This window comes from Rosa rugosa, chromosome 3, assembly GCF_958449725.1.
Source record: "Rosa rugosa chromosome 3, drRosRugo1.1, whole genome shotgun sequence".
NCBI classification, from domain to species: Eukaryota; Viridiplantae; Streptophyta; class Magnoliopsida; order Rosales; family Rosaceae; genus Rosa; species Rosa rugosa.
The window spans coordinates 6,620,372-6,629,482 of NC_084822.1; the positions used below are offsets into that span (position 1 = coordinate 6,620,372).

Genomic DNA, 9,111 nt, shown 5'->3' on the forward strand with positions numbered 1-9,111 from the left:
AACCCACCACTACTAGAAATCTGTTCATTTACATCACCACTATTAAATCGGTCGGAATTGCACGCGATGTAAAAAAAACGTGTAAACATTAGCTTATGAAATATCGATTTCTATTGTGATTATAAACATCGGTCGTTAAATTAACCGATGTGTAAGATTTCGTTCAAAAATTTTGAAAAAAATGCGGAGGGACTAAGTTAAAATTTTTAAGAACGCGGGGGGACTAAATGTTCATTCCCTCCAACACTTAAACTTTTTTCACTTTCTCTGAAACTTTCGAACCCTAACTACTAACTCTCACTCCATCCAATCCCCCCTGTCTCTCTCTCCCTCTCCCTCTCTAGTTTCACAGCTAGCTAGCTCACACAAATCTAGCCATGGCTCCTCCCAGTCTTCTCTGAAACTTTCATTCCTTCCAAACACTAATCCCCCCCCCCCCAACTCTCACTTTCTCTCTCTATGAACAAGCTCCGGAATTTGGTCGCGTACCCCAAAATCAACGAAGATTTCTACAGCCGTACACTTTCTGGCAGCGTCATCACTCTCGCCTCGTTCATCGTTATGCTTCTGCTCTTCTCCGAGGTCGTACGCTTTCCTTTTGCTATTTCTCTTTGTTATTTGATAGGAATTTGTGTTTTCATTGAAGATCTGTCAGATTCTAGGGTTTGGAATTATGAAGTAATGTCAAATTAGTATTTCAAGTTACAGATCTGGTAGAGTCTTATTGAATCCAACCCCAGCTTCTCCACCTTTCTCTGCCTCCGCCTCCGAGCCCGACCTCAACATCCTCCTCCTTTCTCCTCCTCCGACCTATCCTTCGATGTCGATTGTAATTTACGATTGAAGGAGGCTGTAATCTGCCTCCACCTCTGCATCCTTTCTTCGTCCTTTTTCTCTCAAGCTTTACCCTAATCCTTTTGCTCGATCTCAGCCTCTACGGCCCCAAACGAGGACGTTTTGGTTGAAGAAAGAATCGCAAACAGTCCAAAGCCCACGAAGGATTGAAATCTGGTGGTTGGTTTGTGAATGGGGAGCTGTTGGTTTCTCTCTTCCTCCCTTCTGCCCAAAAGGTAATCTTCGGTGACTTCCTCTTCCTTCTTAATCTGGTGTTCGAATTACTGATATGTTTTGTTTCTTTATCTTTGATGCTCGGGTTGGAGTAGTGTTGGACTGAAAGTGAGTAAGAGAGAAAGATGATTCAGTTTGGGTTTGTCTTGGACGACATCCGATTTGTCCTTTTTATGGGTTTTGGTTTTGATTTTTTTTTTCTGTTTCAGTTGGTTTTGAACTGCTTGGGGTTTTGATTTTTTAGGGGTTTTCTTTATGTTGGAGTGTGAGATCTCAGTAATTGATTGGACTGCTTTGAGGTGAGTTGCTTGCTAATTTCAGTTTTATTTTTGGTTAGTCTTTCAGCTAAAGTCTTTGGCCATTTGAAAATATATGGTCTTACTTTGTTCTTTTATTGTTGTTGTTGGAAGTACCTGGAGTTCTGATTTGACAAGAACTTATTGAGGAATTATTGGGTTTTGATTTAGGGAGGAAGAGAACAATATATCTCAATGTATAAGTCTTAATTATTTGTGTCATTAAGTGTAAAAGAAATTGACGCCTGCATTATCGGTTATGGTAGGATTTTCGTTGGCTTAGTTATGCTCATACAGTACATCTCTTCCTGCTGCTGAAAGATATAGAAATGGTTAGTAACTGACTTCTATTTTATCTCGTTCTTAGAGTGAGATACACAAACAGTGATCAGAAATATGATCAAGCATTAATTGTTTATGTTTTATTTTCTTTATAGGTAAAGTGCAGATATGTTTAATATGGAATTCAAGAAATGAAACCTCCCCAAATTCAGAGAAACTGCAAGCCTTGGCCAATGTGAGCTAGCTCCTTTATTCCATGCAAATTGAATATTTTCTTATAAAGGTTTATATTGATCTGTGGTCTGTTACTGGTTTCCAGTTTATATGGAGGAATGGTGGGCCACGGAACAATGTCCATCTTATTCACTCAGTGTGGGCTAACTTTCAGACAACAAGTAACAATGTGAGTGCGAAGGCTTATTAATTATCAGTCTATTTGATTGGTCTTCAATTTACATGTTTTCACCTGGTGATGCAGATAATCTTTGGGAATAGATGAAGACATCTTTTAGGAGAAAGAGACTTTTGGGAACATGTGAGAGGAATTGATTGGCTCCATCCAGTTTTGGCCAAGCAAACACACAGGTACTTTAAACTAATTATATGACTATGTGCTACATATGTGACATTCAGAGATGCTTATGCTCTTGAAACTGCTATTTTTCTCAGTGTAAGTTGCTGGTCTCTCTACCCTTAAAATGCTTACTGAGTTGATGAAGTTAATTTTCTAACCTACATTAACCTGACTTTGGTACCATTCTCTCGATATATATATGTGATTAGCTGTAGATGTCCAGACTCCAGAATGAGTCGGTTAGAATTTGGAATTGCATGACTTTGGTTATGGTAGAATTATGCATTGTCGGGATATCAAATGGGAAAGCACAAGTTTTCTTTTTCTTTTGGGCATTGTTCTTCCTATTATTGTTCAGGAAATATCTGATGGTAATACTCTTACATGTACTCTTTATTTAGTCAGCATTAGCTACCAAGAGCGCACACAAGTCCATATATATTCAATACACGTAACTGTCAAGAAATTGGCTACTCCAGAAATGTCATGGTGCCAATTGTAATTTAGTTGGATTTTTTATTATAATGTCATGGTGGGTATATTCTTATCTCTTGGAGTCTCTGTGGTGGCTGGGATTGATTACAAGTTTTTCAATTTTTTATTTTGCCATTTTTGGTCTATATATATTATGTTATTGTTTGGCCGACCTTGTGGGTTTGGCCAACCTTGTGGACTATTTTGGGCGTTGCTCCAGCAGTCCTTATTACTCCTCTTTGGTGCATTAAGTATATTTATCAGGTAAGTTTTCATGGGGTTTTGGGCTGTGTTATGTGCATTTCTAGATTGGTCATATTTGTTATCCATGCACCGCAAGAGCATCCTATCATCAATTCTTGAAATGTGGAGTATGGCAACTCAACCAAGTTAGATATCAGACATTCATTTTATGTCATATATATACCTTTTCCTCACTATTATTCAGATTTAATCTTATATATTAAGAATTGGCCAATTGGGGCTGAGTGTGTAGTCTTTATGTTTTCTTTTCTTGCTGTGCTTGCTAGCTACATCTTTATTTGTTTAGAATTTGTTGTTGCTTCTTTTAAGGGTATTGAGCCTAGTGAAATTTTGTTATAATGAAAGTCTGGGGAGTGAGATTTTGATTGGTAGTGTGATTAGTGAATCTGGAGGTTACCCATGAAAAGGTTAAGGGCTGGACACCTAAAAGGCTTTACTTCTATGTGTTTAAAAGGCCTGAGATGGGTTCTCACTGTTAGGTCCTCGATTCTCTGAAGGAATTTAAGGCTACTACAGCAATGTGAAGTAAGGAACTCTGGGTTGTGAAGTTCTTTGCACCTTGGTAAGTGCTTTTTGTCTGTGGTCTTTTATGATATCTATAGTCAATAGACTATATTATGAACTATACATAGAACTTATTGTAGCAAATCGTTGAAATTCTTCCCATATGTAGTCAATAGACTATATTAGGAAGTACTACATTGAACTTATCGTAGCAAATCGTTGACATTCTTCCCTTTTTTTCTTAAAGGTAGTGTGGGCATTGTAAAAGATTGGCACCTGAGTAGAAGAAGGCTGCCAATGAAGACACATAATTCTAGTAGTGTTATATACAGAGCACACTTGCCAATGAAGACACATCTATATATGTGAGCCGTGTTACATGGAGTCCAGATGGGAACTTTTTTAGTATGTAAAGTTCTGATATTGAAAGTATTCCTCAACATCTATGTCACTCTGAGAGCTTTCTTTCCATTGTGTTCAATTATTGGCACTGCCCACAAGCTGTGAGGGTTCTTATTTGTAGGGCACTTGACTTCTAGTTTGCTGTTTTTCTAGATGTATTCTTGACAAGAAAATAGGTCTCGGTCAGCCTAAATAAACATTACATTCTTTCCTTTCAGGTGCTGAATGCTGCATGGGATGTTTGCGTACCAGTTTTTAGTGGGAATGCTCTTTTATATCATAATCGTGTCGGGTACAACAAGATATTGGATAATTCAGGTGCTGATTGTAGCTTCTTGTTCATATGTTTCTGGGCCAGCCTTTGTAGGTTTGGGGTTTTATTTTGTTAATTATGTTGGATTATAATTTTGGATAGAAAATTAATGGAATGCCCAAATTTTTGGATGATAAGAAATGTATTTCTTTTCTCAGCAGTAGCTAGATGCAAACTTTGCACATCATGCTTGTCAAAATGAAGTGATGTATATAAAAGAATAACAAAACAGCAATGCCAAGGAAAACGAAGTCAATTGAGAGATTAGAAATCAGTACCAAATTAAAAATCGATGTCTCATGATTACCAACATATCGAAATGTGCCCACAAAATCGATGTACCCTAAACCAATGCACATCGATTTGAAAAATAGAAGTGATGTCTACAAACAAGCAACACATCAGTTTATTTGAAAAGAAATGATGTACGACAAACCAGTAAACATCGTTTCACATAAAAAAAAAAAAGCGATGTACACAAAACCACTAACATCGTTTCAACCAATAAAAAGCGATGTTCCTAGGAAAATAACACATCATTCTTAATAGACTAACCGATGTTGCCTAAAGGCACATACATCGCTCTCAAGAGAATAAGGCGGCAAGATGCACGTAAAAATGGACACGAACAAACAAAATTTTTTGGAGACTGATGTCTACGAGAGTATTAGACATCATTTCTGAAATTGTAATCGATTTAAATGTTCTCTTAGGTATTGTTCAAGATATACTTTATTAAGCATAAAATGTGAAAATATGAAGAATTAAATATAGTTAACATATAAGATTAAGATGATTATAACGATTATACATCGATTTGTGTTTTAGAATCGATGTTGGTCGTTGTCTGGGACATCGGTTAAAAACGCGCTTATACTGATGTCTGCATCTTTTACATCAGCCACTAAGAGATCGGTCAGTATTTAGTTTTACATCGGTTCTGGACTGATGTAAATGAACAGAATTCCAGTAATGCACCTGTGATATTCAGAGCCAGATGTTCCCAATGGAGCAAAGTCCAATTTGTTCAGGTTACTCATCCTGAAAGAGAACAAGAAATTAGGGTTAGTTTCGGAGCGTGAAAGGCTACCACGAAAACATATAAAATTTCTGAGCGTAGTCGCTTCCAAGAAATTAGGAATTTCTGAGCGTAGTCGCTTCCAAGAAATTCGATTCCAAGAGGGGTTGGATTAGATTGAAACAATGATGTGTGGGGTCGATCGTTTTCTTCTCAACAAACTCTTAAGTTTGGAGGACTCTACAAGCTCCAAGCTTGGAGTGAGCACGAACCCCCACAGTTCGGCTTTTGGTCTCCCCTATGAAGAAGAAAGGGGGGTAGAAGAAGGGAGGTTGAAAGTCCCCGAGAAAAGAAGAGAAATTGAAAAACTTCAAAAACAGGAACTTTTAGAAAAGTTTACCTTGAAAAGATGCCGGAATTCTTGACCGAAAAAGATGTTGGTTGGGCTGTGCAGTGATACTGCAGGGTCGCTGCGAGGATGTCGCGAGGACGCTACGGAGATGCCGCGAGGACTGTTGCGGGGCCACTGCGGGGAAGCGACTGCTGCGGGGATGTCGCGAGGTCGCGTGGACAGTTACGGGACCGCTGCGGGGATGCGACTGCTGCGGGGATGTCGCGAGGTCGCGGGGAAAGTTACGGGGCCGCTGCGGGGATGCGACTGCTGTGGGGATGTCGCGAGGCCGCGAGGACAGTTGCGGGGATGCTGTGGAGATGCCGCGAGGCCGCTGGTTAGTCGCGGTCGCGAGGGCAGGCGAGCGCGCGCGAAGGTAGAAGGCAAGCAGGGCTTGCGGGCGCTACAGGGGCAGCGAGGCTAACCTGGTAGGGTTAGCGTTGAGTTGCGACGCGGGGGCTGCGAGAGCAGTAGTAGCGCAGGGAAGGCAAATCTGGTGGAGCTTGATCAATTTCTGGGGTTTTGGTTTCTAAAGCTAGGGTTAGGGATCGTGCTGATAACGTGTTGTAGAGAAACTGAAATTGAGAGGAATTTGCTGTATATTCTCATTGATAATAGGGGCCTCTTTATATAGAGGATTACAATGCATAGAATCTCAATCGTACAAGGAAAGTAATCGTACATTGAATAGGAATCTAGATCCTTCTAATTTAACCTTATTACTAGGGCTGGGCACGGGCCGGGACCGCATGTCAATTTGCTAGGCCCGGGACCAAGCCCGTTTTTTCCAGGCCGGGCTCAAATAATGTTTTTTAGTTATAGGGACCGTGAAGGACCAGACCAAATAGGCCCGGGCCGGTCCTGCCGGGTTTTCGGGCCCAAAAGTCCAATTTTGCTTACTTTCATTTTCAGATTTTCAAATTTGCTTACCTTCATCATTTTCAGACTTTTAACCATACTCAAATTCCCACATACAGAAGCTCAAAACTAGAAACAAAAAGTTATCCAACTAAAACCCAGAATTCAACTCAACCAATATACAAAACCACCATTCACAAAATGCAAACAACAAACCCTTCACAAACACAAAGTTACAGTCTTTGCAAAGACCCAACACCAAGAACCCTCAAAGTTTCAATCTTTCACCAGACTAACCTCATCCCACGGCATAAAACCTCAAAAAGACCACTTCTTGCACAGACTAGCCATTTAGTGGATCTTCCCTCTTATCTTTGAGGTGCGGTTAGGTTCTTGGCCTCTGTAACAAATCTAGCCACTTCTCTCAGTCAGTAGCCCCCTCTTCTAGGACTTGCAACCAGCTCTGCGAGGATGCCCTCCCCTTACACTTACATGCCATCTTCCCCTACCTATTCAAAATAGGTTTTTGTGGGTCACCTTCGTTCTTGTGATGGCACCGAAAGGTCTTGGGTAGAGCTACATAGAGGGCTGTGTGTCGGGCTGTAGAGTCAAACTTGCTCTACTACGGAGAATTTCCACCATTCTGTTTTTTGAAGATGGGGTTGAGAAATCAGATTTTTATTGAAGAAGGGGATTGAATGGGATTGAAGGCTGGGTTCGATTAAGGGATTGGATTGAAATCTGGAGATATAGGGTTCTTTTCTTCGAAGATAGAGTAGAGAGGGATCGGGCAAAAATTAGAAAATTGAGAAAATTAGGGGATATAAGGGGATAAAATGAAAAATTTGAAAGGGGATATAAGGGGTGTTCGGGTCTTCGGGCTTTAGGGTAATTGGATTCCAAGGCCCAGAACGGCCCGTTAAAAGTCTAACGGTCCGGGCCTTTAGTTTTTCTGTTTTTTTTTTTTTCAAAGCCCGGCCCGGACCCAACGGTCCGGATCGGTCCAATCCGGGTTTTCGGGCTTTCGGGCTAAAATGCCCAGGCCTACTTATTACCACTAGGTCAAGTAACCTAGAGTTTGGGCCAAACACATAAAAGAGAGATTTCCTTAAACACAAACCAGATATAAACTAGCAATAAAATTGCATATGACCAGTCATTTAATAATCTTACTTAAAAGCTCAAATAGATTGATGGCGAATCAAGGACAAGATGATATCCTCATGATTGTATTTCCTTTCCGAGAGCTTTCCATGTAGTAGTTTAGCCTTTGACTTTGACAATCATATTCACCTCATCACCCTAATACAGTGATATAAGTTAGTTAACAACAGGCCTCAAAAGCTGGAAGGAGCTAGTTAGAAAAATATTCTCTATTTGGTGTAAAGAATATAAAATTCCAAAGAAACTGCATTTGATTGATACAAATGTCAGATTTATAAGGAAATTCAATAAAAGCTGAAAGTTGTAAGCATTTATGAGAACCCAATGTTGCAATCCAATAAAATCAAGGTGGACATTACAAGATGCACAAAAGCCCCATTAAGTCTGACAGTTCTCCAAAATTATGAACTTACCAGGAGGGTATACAAGGGGACAAAATCACCATAAACTAATAAACAATGCTAAACAGCAGTCACTTGAACAGAGGGATTACTTACCTTAGATTTTTGAGAAAATTTTATAAATAGTACCGCAATTAAAGTCATTCATCACTTTGGTACATCAATTTCAAAAAGACAAAAACTATCATATTGGTACCCCAACATTAAAATTCGAACTACTTTTAATACTTGCCGATATAAACGGCGTTAAACCTCTATTTTACTAGGGATATTTTGGTCTTTCCATATCTTAACCCAATATTTTTATTTTCATTTATTGATCAGACCCAATATTTATATTCTTCCACGTACTCAACAACTCCCTACCACACCCAACTTCAAACATCCCCTGGAACAGCTCACACAAACTAATCAAGGATCCGATCTGGCTTCAGATCACAGGAGATCCTTGATACAAAATGCAAAGCGCCCAGACTAGCCCGACCTGAACAACATGTACATACATGTACATTTGCAAGCATAATTAGCTCTAATGGGCTACGCTCATTGTGCCGCCAAAGGTACTAATTCCAACCAAAGGAATGACATGCAGACACACCGCCAGGCGGGCTACAGCCCCAACGTCGGACCACCTCCAGATCGGCGGCGACGCGCCGCCACGCGCCGCGCCAAGATGGCATCAGAAGCTTCTGAAACTGGGAACTGAAGCATATCAGTCCCACATCGAAAACAAAGAGAAGATCAACCTCTTCCTCACCTATAAAAGGTTCTCTCCTCTCTCCTCATTAATTACGCATTCAATACTTACCTACTGTTACTTTGTCAACATAAATACATTGACTAACTTAGGCATCGGAGAGTAGAAGACCGCCCAACGCGGCCTCCCTCTGACGCCCTTTGTATTTTACTTGACAGGTAACGGAGGCTTTGAGTACACAAGTATCGATCCGCTCACCGGATTAGCGTTAACTAAGGTTCAGCTACCGCCGGACTTTTAGACATTAACATTGGCGCCGTCTGTGGGAACCCTTGAACAAAAGGTCATCCCACCACATCCACCATGATTAACGGTAGCGGAGGAAACGTTGAGGAACAGGCGGAC

General features: G+C 40.4%; 1 long non-coding RNA gene across 13 annotated transcripts; it reads left to right on the top strand.

Moving 5' to 3' along the window:
• Positions 1–255: 255 nt before the first annotated feature.
• LOC133738676 (uncharacterized) lies at positions 256–4,308 on the top strand. Of its 13 annotated transcripts, none has more exons than XR_009860216.1 (9): positions 257–1,070; positions 1,164–1,367; positions 1,631–1,696; positions 1,802–1,881; positions 1,966–2,049; positions 2,125–2,231; positions 2,622–3,520; positions 3,710–3,981; positions 4,083–4,308. It is a non-coding gene; the product is annotated as an uncharacterized LOC133738676 (long non-coding RNA). The 13 variants fall into 13 exon arrangements; XR_009860220.1 differs by having other exon boundaries at positions 3,304–3,520; XR_009860208.1 differs by having other exon boundaries at positions 257–582; positions 709–1,070; positions 2,125–3,520.
• The last annotated feature ends 4,803 nt before the right edge of the window (positions 4,309–9,111 follow it).